Source organism: Nymphalis io, chromosome 12 (assembly GCF_905147045.1).
Source record: "Nymphalis io chromosome 12, ilAglIoxx1.1, whole genome shotgun sequence".
In the NCBI taxonomy this organism is placed as follows: domain Eukaryota; kingdom Metazoa; phylum Arthropoda; class Insecta; order Lepidoptera; family Nymphalidae; genus Nymphalis; species Nymphalis io.
Genome location: NC_065899.1, coordinates 2190682 through 2200850, shown reverse-complemented (window position 1 = coordinate 2200850; position 10169 = coordinate 2190682).

The window sequence follows — 10169 nt, the reverse complement described above, 5'->3', positions numbered from 1 at the left end:
AAAACAAAAAACGAAACACGAGATGGCCTAGTGGTTAGAACGCGTATGTTAACAAATGGTATATTTTTATTCCCTATGTTAACAAACATTTGTTTTACACCGAGGTCATAAATATATTCGAAAAGCAAGTTCATAATTATAGACTTGCTGAAAATCCAATATTGGTAAATTTCACTATGGACGTCTCATGATTCATTTTCCCGCGTTCAAAATGCAATTATACTCGACCATTGATACGGTGCCGATGTTACTGATATGCCAATTACCTGTCATTGTGTTCAAACGTAGAGGCCGAAAGCCTACCTACCTACTATTCGCTTCCAATTCACATTGAAATTGTCACAAAGCGTGGTGAAACGAAGATACTTTATTTCAAAATCGACATGTTTAATTTTTCAAAGCAAAAACTATAATTTCGACATATGTTTATTTGTATGGGGTTGACTGCCTCGTTGGTCTAGTGGCTTGATATAAGGCCGCAGACCCGGAGGTCCTGGGTTCAATTCCCAGGGCGGGCCAATAAAAAGTTATTGGGTTTTTCTGTCACATTTCAGCCCGGAGTGTGGAAGTTGGAAGTGTGTACACTCCCGTGCCTCGAAAAGCGCGTAAAGCCGTTGGTTGGTTGGCTTCCGTGGTATATAAAATACCTAGCGGCCCGCTTTGACTTCATTCGGGTTGAAAAATAAACAAATAAACGTACAAAAAATTAAATCTTATCTCTTTATAACATTACTACAGATAGATATATTTTGTATGTGACAACGAAAGTCTCATCTTCATGATCTAGGTCCGAAACCGGATATAACTGTGACATCAATTCCTTCGCGCACAAAGAAATTTGACAACTCTTTTCTTTGTCGCACCACTAAAAAATGGAATTCTTTACCAACACACGTGTTCCCCTCCTCTTACAACCTGGGTTCCTTCAAACGAGGCGTGAAGAGGCATCTTGCGGGCCGGCATGACGGGGGCGGCTAGTGCAGAACATTCTTCCCGACTACTGGCCGTCGTCGCGTTTGGACTCTCCTACCACTTACCATCAGGTGAAGTAGAGTCATAGGCCTTCCGGCGCATATATAAAAAAAATGTACAAAAATGTGTTACTTTACAATATCATTATGTATCTTTGGGTGTGTGTTTGTGTTTGTTTGTTTGCGTGTGTGTGTGTGTGTGTTATGAATCTTTCAATTTAATTTACTTGTATAAATTAAACTTAAGAGGGTATTTAGAGTTTTGCTGTGTTTCAGTTTAAGTTTTAAGTTAGCCAGTGTAATGCATGAGATACCATAGACGGCAGCGCATGCTTATAAATCTTATCAGTATACATAGGCGAACTTTGTCTACCATCGGGCATTTGTTTGTTTACCCCAAAATATTTACTGTTGGTAGGGCTTCGTGCAAGCTCGTCTGGGTATGTACCACCCACTCATCAGATATTCTAACGCAAAACAGCAGTACTTGATATTGTTGTGTTCCGGTTTAAAAGGTGAGTGAGCCAGTGTAATTACAAGCACAATGGACATAAAATCTTAGTTCCCAAGGTTAGTGGTGCATTGGATATGTAAGCGATGGTTGACATTTCTTACAATGCCAATGTCTAAGGGCGTTGGTGACCACTTACCATCAGGTTGTCCATATGCTCGTCCGCCTTCCTATTCTATAAAAAAAATATATAAAAATTATAAAAAAATCCACTCAAAATGTATTCTGAATCAAAATCAGCAAACTCCGATTACTATTACATTGCATCGTAAAAACTATTTGTTTTAAATTATCATAAGGAAATGCCGATAGCATTATAGTAACACTTTTCATATCATAAAATTTTACGAGATTCAACCCCTCTCAATTTCATACAAATCCTGATCAGGACTAAATAGAGGGTACTATTTTATAATAACCCCTTCCCCCTATTACCCCGACTATTTTCTTGTATAATAAGGACTTTTATGACATTTTGAAGATGTAAACAAACTTAAGAAATAATAATGATATTATTAACTATGTGCTTCGTACAGTTTCACCTGGGTTAAATGTATTGACGCGGGTGATACTGCACTGAAAATGTATTTATATACTATACCGTTGATCTTTAAAAATTTTTTTTTAAAAAGTTGTTAAACCTTCATACATTATATATTAGCACAGACTCTTTCGGCCGACATGAGCTAGTGGTGAGAACACGTGAATCCTTACAGATGCTTGCGAGTTCAAACCCTGGTAAGTACCGCAGAATTTTCGTGTGCTTAATTTGTGTTTATATTAAACTCGTCCTTGACGGTGAAAATTCAGCGGTGCATACCCGAGTTCAAACCCACGATCATCGGTTAAGATTCAAGCGTTCTAATCACTAGGCCATCTCGGCTATATCAAATATACATACTAAATTTATATATGTTTTCCTTATATGGTCTTATAGTTACAGACATTAGACTAGTCAATTTTTAATGCTAAAATCTTGTAACAGCCTGTGAATGTCCCACTGCTGGGCTAAAGGCCTCCTCTCCTCTTTTTGAGGAGAAGGTTTGGAGCTTATTCCACCACGCTGCTCCAATGCGGGTTGGTGGAATACACATGTGGCAGAATTTCAGTGAAATTAGACACATGCAGGTTTCCTCACGATGTTTTCCTTCACCGTAAAGCACGAGATGAATTATAATCACAAATTAAGCAGATGAAAATTCAGTGGTGCTTGCCCGGGTTTGAACCCACGATCATCGGTTAAGATTCACATGTTCTTACCACTGGGCCATCTCGGCTAAAATCTTAGCAAAATATATATAAGTTTACCTCAAGTTTTACATATTTATATAAAAGGATTGTAAGTTATGATATCGTGTACCGTTACCGTTGACAAAATTTAATAATAATTCGTGGAGTGTCTCGACACCGATATCGTCCGAAATTTGTTCTACTATCACTTCACTTTCAATTCTTCTTGAATAATTCAACGCTCGTCGAAGGTTTTTCGATCTTATTGTTGATATTGCACGACTTGTCAGACGTGCGAATTTGACACATGATACAGACTGTAAAATGATTTGCGTCTGAATGTCAAGAAAAATATTATAAATATATATGGAAATATAGCTTTGGTTTTGTTAGTGCACGTGTATATAAATCTTAGTCATCTCTATGTGATTTTAAAGTAAATATTGAAATTGATATTTTTATAAATAATATTACTCCGTAACCGTACCGTAACCGTAACAGCCTGTGAATGTCCCACTGCTGGGCTAAAGGCCTCCTCTCCTCTTTTTGATGAGAAGGTTTGGAGCTTATTCCACCACGCTGCTCCAATGCGGGTTGGTAGAATTCACATGTGGCAGAATTTCAGTGAAATTAGACACATGCAGGTTTCCTCACGATGTTTTCCTTCACCGTAAAGCACGAGATGAATTATAATCACAAATTAAGCACATGAAAATTCAGTGGTGCTTGCCCGGGTTTGAACCCACGATCATCGGTTAAGATTCACGCGTTCTTACCACTGGGCCATCTCGGCTTTTTAATATTATTTTATTATTTTAATATTACTCACTCATCAGATATTCTACCGCAAAACTGCAGTACTTTTACTGTTGTATTCCGATTTGAAGGGTGAGTGAGCCAGGCACAAGGGAAATATTATCTTAGTTCCCAAGGTCGGTTGCGCACAAGCGATGTAAGCGATGGTTAATATTTCTTGCAATGCCAATGTCTATAAGCGTTGGTGACCACTTACCATCAGGTGGCCCATATGCTCGTCCGCCTACCTATAGAATATTCTATAGAAAAAAAATATTTTCATTATTTTCTTTTAGAACTACACGTGGACGTATTTTAGATGATAGTCATACTGCTATTGTATACTTAATATGGTTATAATTTAATTATGTAAACTCAAAAAAAAAAAATTAATAATTGTTACGTCATTTTGTGAATTAATCTTCTTATTTTATTAGATTATTTAATGAATATATGTATAAAAATTATATATGTATATTATTTATGAAAAAATAAAAAAATCCTAAACCGCAAACCATAAGAATGCGAGTTTATAAATACTATATCTAATTCACTCCAAACAAGAAAAGAGAACAGTAAGATATTTACAATATATCTAAACACGCGGTAGCGTCTCAAGTCAAGTTCAAGCTAATAGAACTGGTAACACCTTACTTATTAATTTAAGTAATATGTTAAAATAAAAAGCACAGATGGATTGTTCATGTGCTTAATTGGTATTTATAATTCATCTCGTGCTTGGTGGCGAACTGAAATTTTGCTATACACAAACCATCTCCTTAATGGAGTGGAGGCTTAGCAAAGCAGTGAGACATTTACAGGCTTTTAATTTACTTAACAAAATATATTATCAAATTGAATATATAATTTACGTTAATATATATGTTAGTTTCGTGGTGAATAATAGTCGTAGGCTAATTAACTGAATATCGAAGCTGAGAATGGTTTTAATCTCTTCATTTGCATGTTAAAATACTATTTTTAGAAACCTTTTCTAGAAACTATCGGATACATATATATGTATAATTATAAACGTGCACCAAGTTTTGCATTAATTATAATATATTGTAACTGCCTTCTTGGTGTAGTCGCTACCGTTGATGACCTGCCCTGTCATCCTGAGAAGGACGGCAGCCGGGATGGCCTCTCGCTGCCGTACGCACTAGCGAGAAGTGCGGGGGGGGCGAGATTTGCCCCTGAGGAGAGCTCCGCCGAGCCACGAGCGGAACAAAGCACGGAAGAGGCCGCGATGCGTTATATCAACATGATCCCACAGCCTCTCCAATCCATGCTGAGGACGGCCATCGCAGTGGTTTTACTGGGTAAGAATCCCACATAACCCGGTTTCACCCCCATGGGACCCGGTTACCTTTCAGAAGGTTTCCAAAGACAAACGATCACAGATCTCGATGCCCTAGTTTCCAGTCGGCCAATAAAGAGTTGAGTTTTTCTATTTGGAATTTTTCAGTAGCAGAACGGAATCTGGAAGTTGGCAGTGATTACACTCCCGTGCCTCGGTAAGCACTTAGAAACATTGGCTCTATGCGTGTCTCTTTCTCGCACGATGCGTCCCAACATATTATGAGAGGAAGAGAAGGGACCTTTAATCGTCAATAGCGCAATGGTTTACGTGTCGTCTAGCGATGTAAAATTCGCAGGCTCGATGCTGACCCCTTTGTATATTGTCGTCCTCATTCCTAACACAAGCTTTACGCTTCATTGGAGGTAAATAGGAATGTTAGTCATTTTCTTCAAACGGGAATTGGTAATATTATTGCGCATATACTTGTACATTATCATATACATATGCCGCGTTGTTGGATTTTATAAAATTAACATTATGTCAATTAGTTAGGAACATATGCGAATCAAATGACCGGCAATATTTTCCAATAAATAACTTCTTCTCACCCCTATTTCCGCTATGGATGAAGTATTGTGTATAATAAATCTTCATTTATAATTTTAACTATTATTGTTATGTAAATTTTAAAAAAGTGTTCCAAAGGACTATATTTATGATAATAATTATATCCTGGGACATTATTCACACACGGCCATCTGATCCCAAATTAACTAGAGTTTGTGCTATGGAAACCAGACAACTGATATACTACTTTTCTTTTGTAAATATATACTTATATAGATAATTACACCCAGACTCAGGACAATCAGACATGCTTATGCAAACAAATGTCTGTCCTACATGGGAATCGAACCCACAACCTTCGGCGTGAAGGGCAAGTGTCTACCAACCACGCCAACCGGCTCCTATAATGATGTATGTGATCTATAGTTGATTGAAATTATCATCTCAAATCTTTATCATCTATCTTAGAAATGATATGATTTTCATAAAAAAGAACGTTAAACGGGTCCATACTAGACGAAATGTATATCTTGTATATTGGTTATCATAACTTTATATACCCAGTAGTTTGGAGATAGTCGAAAATTTAACAACATTTTAAGTGGAATGACGCGTCTCGCAAACTAAATCATAAACTTCGTAATAGATTTTAAAGTGTCTGTCTGTTATCTGCTTACGACGTAAATTAAATCTCCAAAATTATAAATGTTGTATGTTCTGGATGTTAGTATATATATATCTAATTGCGACTTATATACTTCGACGCCGGTTGACCAATTGCCGTATTTTTTTTAATTACATGTTAACTATATACATGTATTCCTATTTATAAACAATTGTATATTGTTTATAAATAGCCGAGATGGCCCAGTGGTAAGAGCGCGTGAATCTTAACCGATGATCGTGGGTTCAAACCCGGGCAAGCACCACTGAATTTTCATGTGCTTAATTTGTGATTATAATTCATCTCGTGCTTGACGGTGAAGGAAAACATCGTGAGGAAACCTGCATGTATCTAATTTCACTGAAATTCTGAAACATGTGTATTCCACCAACCCGCATTGGAGCAGCGTCGTGGAATAAGCTCCAAACCTTCTCCTCAAAAAAGAGGTGCGGAGGCCTTTAGCCCAGCAGTGGGACATTCACAGGCTGTTACGGTTACGGTACGGTATATATTGTTTAGTCCTTTGCAATATTTCTCTATTTTAGTATTTTTTTATAGAAAACATGTGGTAGATGATTACCAACCACACAACAACAATGTACTGCAAAATATTGATACTCTGTATTACTGTTTGAAAAGTGAGTAAGCCAATGAAATAACAGTTTTAAGTCTCTTAAATGGGGCAGTGTAATAAAGTATATGTTGTTATATCTCATTGTTGTTGGCACATTGAAGGTGGAGGGAATAGCTTATATTCATTATAGATGCACTTGTGCACTATAATCCTTTGCAGTTTGTTAGCGCAGAAATGATTTGAGAATTGTAAAGTTCGACCCCGTGAAATGGACATTTGGTATTTTGTGATCATCACTATGATAACGAAACACAATATGTTCATAAATGTTGACAACAAAAATTGTAAGATAATTAGAACAACCAATTATGTTATTATTATTAAATATCTGGTGTTTAAGCTAATTGAGATTTATCAAAGTACAGTACAGTAACAGTCTGTAAATGTCCCACTGCGGGGCTAAGACCTCCTCTCCTCACTTTTTGAGGAGAAGGTATGGAGCTTATTCCACCATGCTCCAATGCGGGTTGGTGAAATACACATGTGGCAGAATTTCAGTGAAATTAGACACATGCAGGTTTCCTCACGATATTTTCCTTCACCGTATAGCACGAGATGAATTATAATCACAAATTAAGCCCATGAAAATTCAGTGGTGCTTGCCCGGGCTTAAACCCACGACCATCGGTTAAGATTCACGCGTTCTTACCACTGGGCCATCTCGGTAGATTTATTAAAGTTATTCACATAAATTGTAATCCATCAACACGAAAAACGATAAATTTAATTTATTTATTAAACAAAGTAAAACTTTAATAAGCCATCGCTGACAGTGTAAAGAAAAACTGAAATGTCTTCGCTTCTAATCCATTTAAAGGTGTTTACCTCAAAGATATAAAAAACTTTTCATCGTCACGTTTGTTTGACCAGACAATGTTTGTTTAAGATCGATGGCGAATCTTCAGGTTACCGTCTGCCAAACATCCATTCAACGAAAAGGGATCAAAGCGTTTAGTCAACCCACTTGAAGTGCGTTTTACAATGATTTCGTTGTAAATTTATTTCTTTAGATTTAAAGAACAAAAGACTTTAAAGGACGTGACGTCATCACGTCATCTAGACATGACTATTAATATGTACCATTATTTTTGGCTAAATGCGGTAATTATTAGTATTATTTTTTAATAATAACAAATAAATTATCTTTTAATTTATTCCATTGATAAATTAATAAGTTATAAATATTTCTTCTTCTTTTATTAATTAAAAATCTTTCCTGGGTTTTTGTGGGTTGTAGAAATGGCGGTGGCTTTGTTCAAATTTTACAATATTTATAAATTGTAACAATCTATACAAAGAAGTAAAATTTAAGTTCGTGTCTGTGATATCTACTGGTGGTACGGCATTGTGCAAGCTCGTCTGGGTAGGTACCACCCACTCATCAGATATTCTACCGCAAAACAACAATACTTGATATTGTTGTGTTCCGGTTTGAAGGGTGAGTGAGCCAGTGTAATTACAGGCACAAGGGACATAAAATCTTAGTTCCCAAGGTTGGTGGCGCATTGGCTATGTAAGCGATGGTTGACATTTCTTACAATACCAATGTCTAAGGGCGTTTGGTGACCACTTACTATCAGGTGGCCCATATGCTCGTCCGCCTTCCTATTCTATAAAAAAAAAGTATCAAAATTGCTCATTTTACAAAAAACAATACAATTTTAAGCTAATACAGCTTTTAGCAAGTTATCAAACCGACGTTATACTATTCCGTCTCCACTGAGCTCGAGATAAAAACGGACTTGCGTTTGTCCGGATTTAAGTCCGCATTTTTCAAATAATAACTCAAAACACCGGTAGTTAATATCGGCTTAATTCAAACAAGATTTTATTATATAAGCTTGGAATTAGTATTTTCATAACTGCGAGCAGATGTACAATAAAATCAAGTATGTAAGTAGATTTTTTTAAATACGTTAATAAATATAAGCTCTTTATGAGTTAAGGATTTATTTCGCTTTTATGACCCGAGGGTCGCCGACTCTATCACGTACCGATCTGTATCTATTCGCTTACAAATATCTATTTTCCAACACATCGCATAATCAACCGTTATAAACTTAATGCACAATTGATATATCAGCATCATATAAATTTAATAGTTTCATAAAATGTTTGCGTGTTGAGACGTTTTAAATTCGTTATACAGAAGCGCTGAATGTTCTATGTAGCGACGCTAAAAGTTATACTATTATATTATACTGATAAAATCTAACCAAGCGAAATATGTTATCCATCACTTGAGACGTAAAACATAAAAAAGTGTTGCCATTTAAAAAACTTGCAATGTCATGACTTATGAAATTTTTGTTTAAAAATAAAATAGTAAAAGTTTTTACTGGTTTTAATTGAAACTGTGAACAGTTGGAATATTTAACCGACTTCATAAAAATGTTATATTCAACGCGTATGTTTTCTAGCTTTGTAATAGTAGGATGTTCTATTTTAGTCGCGTTTATTTTGTCTCTGTATGCACGTTTAGTGATTTCTCGGAAATATTTTGAATTATTTGATGATAAAAGCTGAATTCTATAGAGAGATCTCGATATGGTCCCATATATTTTTTGACACTGAGCATAAAATACACCAAACAGTATATTAAGTAACATTTTTTTTATCTTATTCTAATATTTTTATTACAGACCGTAAATTTAAAATGGCAATATTATATAGACATTAATTGTATTGTTGTACTATATATGTTTAATGGTAAGTGTCGCTTTGTAAATATTATTGAATGATATAATGAAATATGACGACTAAAATAGGCTTAAAGTATTATAAATTGAATCAAAGTTTAAGAAATCAAGTACAAATTTTATTATTTCATTATAGTCCCGAATATAAATTATAAAATACCAGTTTAGGCCAGTTACTTCGACCGCGTGTGACGTACCTCTGATATTTTCGAGGCGATCGGTTGAGTAGTTAAGACATAAAAGCGTAACAAGCCGTACCGTACCGTAACAGCCTGTGAATGTCCCACTGCTGGGCTATAGGCCTCCTCTCCTCTTTTTGAGGAGAAGGTTTGGAGCTTATTCCGCCACGCTGCTGCAATGCGGGTTGGTGGAATACAAATGTGGCAGAATTTCAGAGAAATTAGACACATGCAGGTTTCCTCACGATGTTTTCCTTCACCGTAAAGCACGAGATGAATTATAATCACAAATTAAGTACATGAAAATTCAGTAGTGCTTGCCCGGGCTTCAAACCAGGATCATCGGTTAAGATTCACGCGTTCTTACCACTGGGTCATCTCGTAACGAACAAACAAACTTAATTTCGCATTTATAATAGTAGTTTCGATTGGTATGTATGATGAAATAAAAAAGTATTTATAATTAGATTTTAAGATATGATAATGGAGTATTAATTTTTATTACAATTAAGATATAGATTTTTAAATACATTATATATTAAATTAAGTGGTTTCGAAATTATTTATTTCTTTTTATATATTTCTCTGTATTTAAATTTTCATAAAAACTTCAATA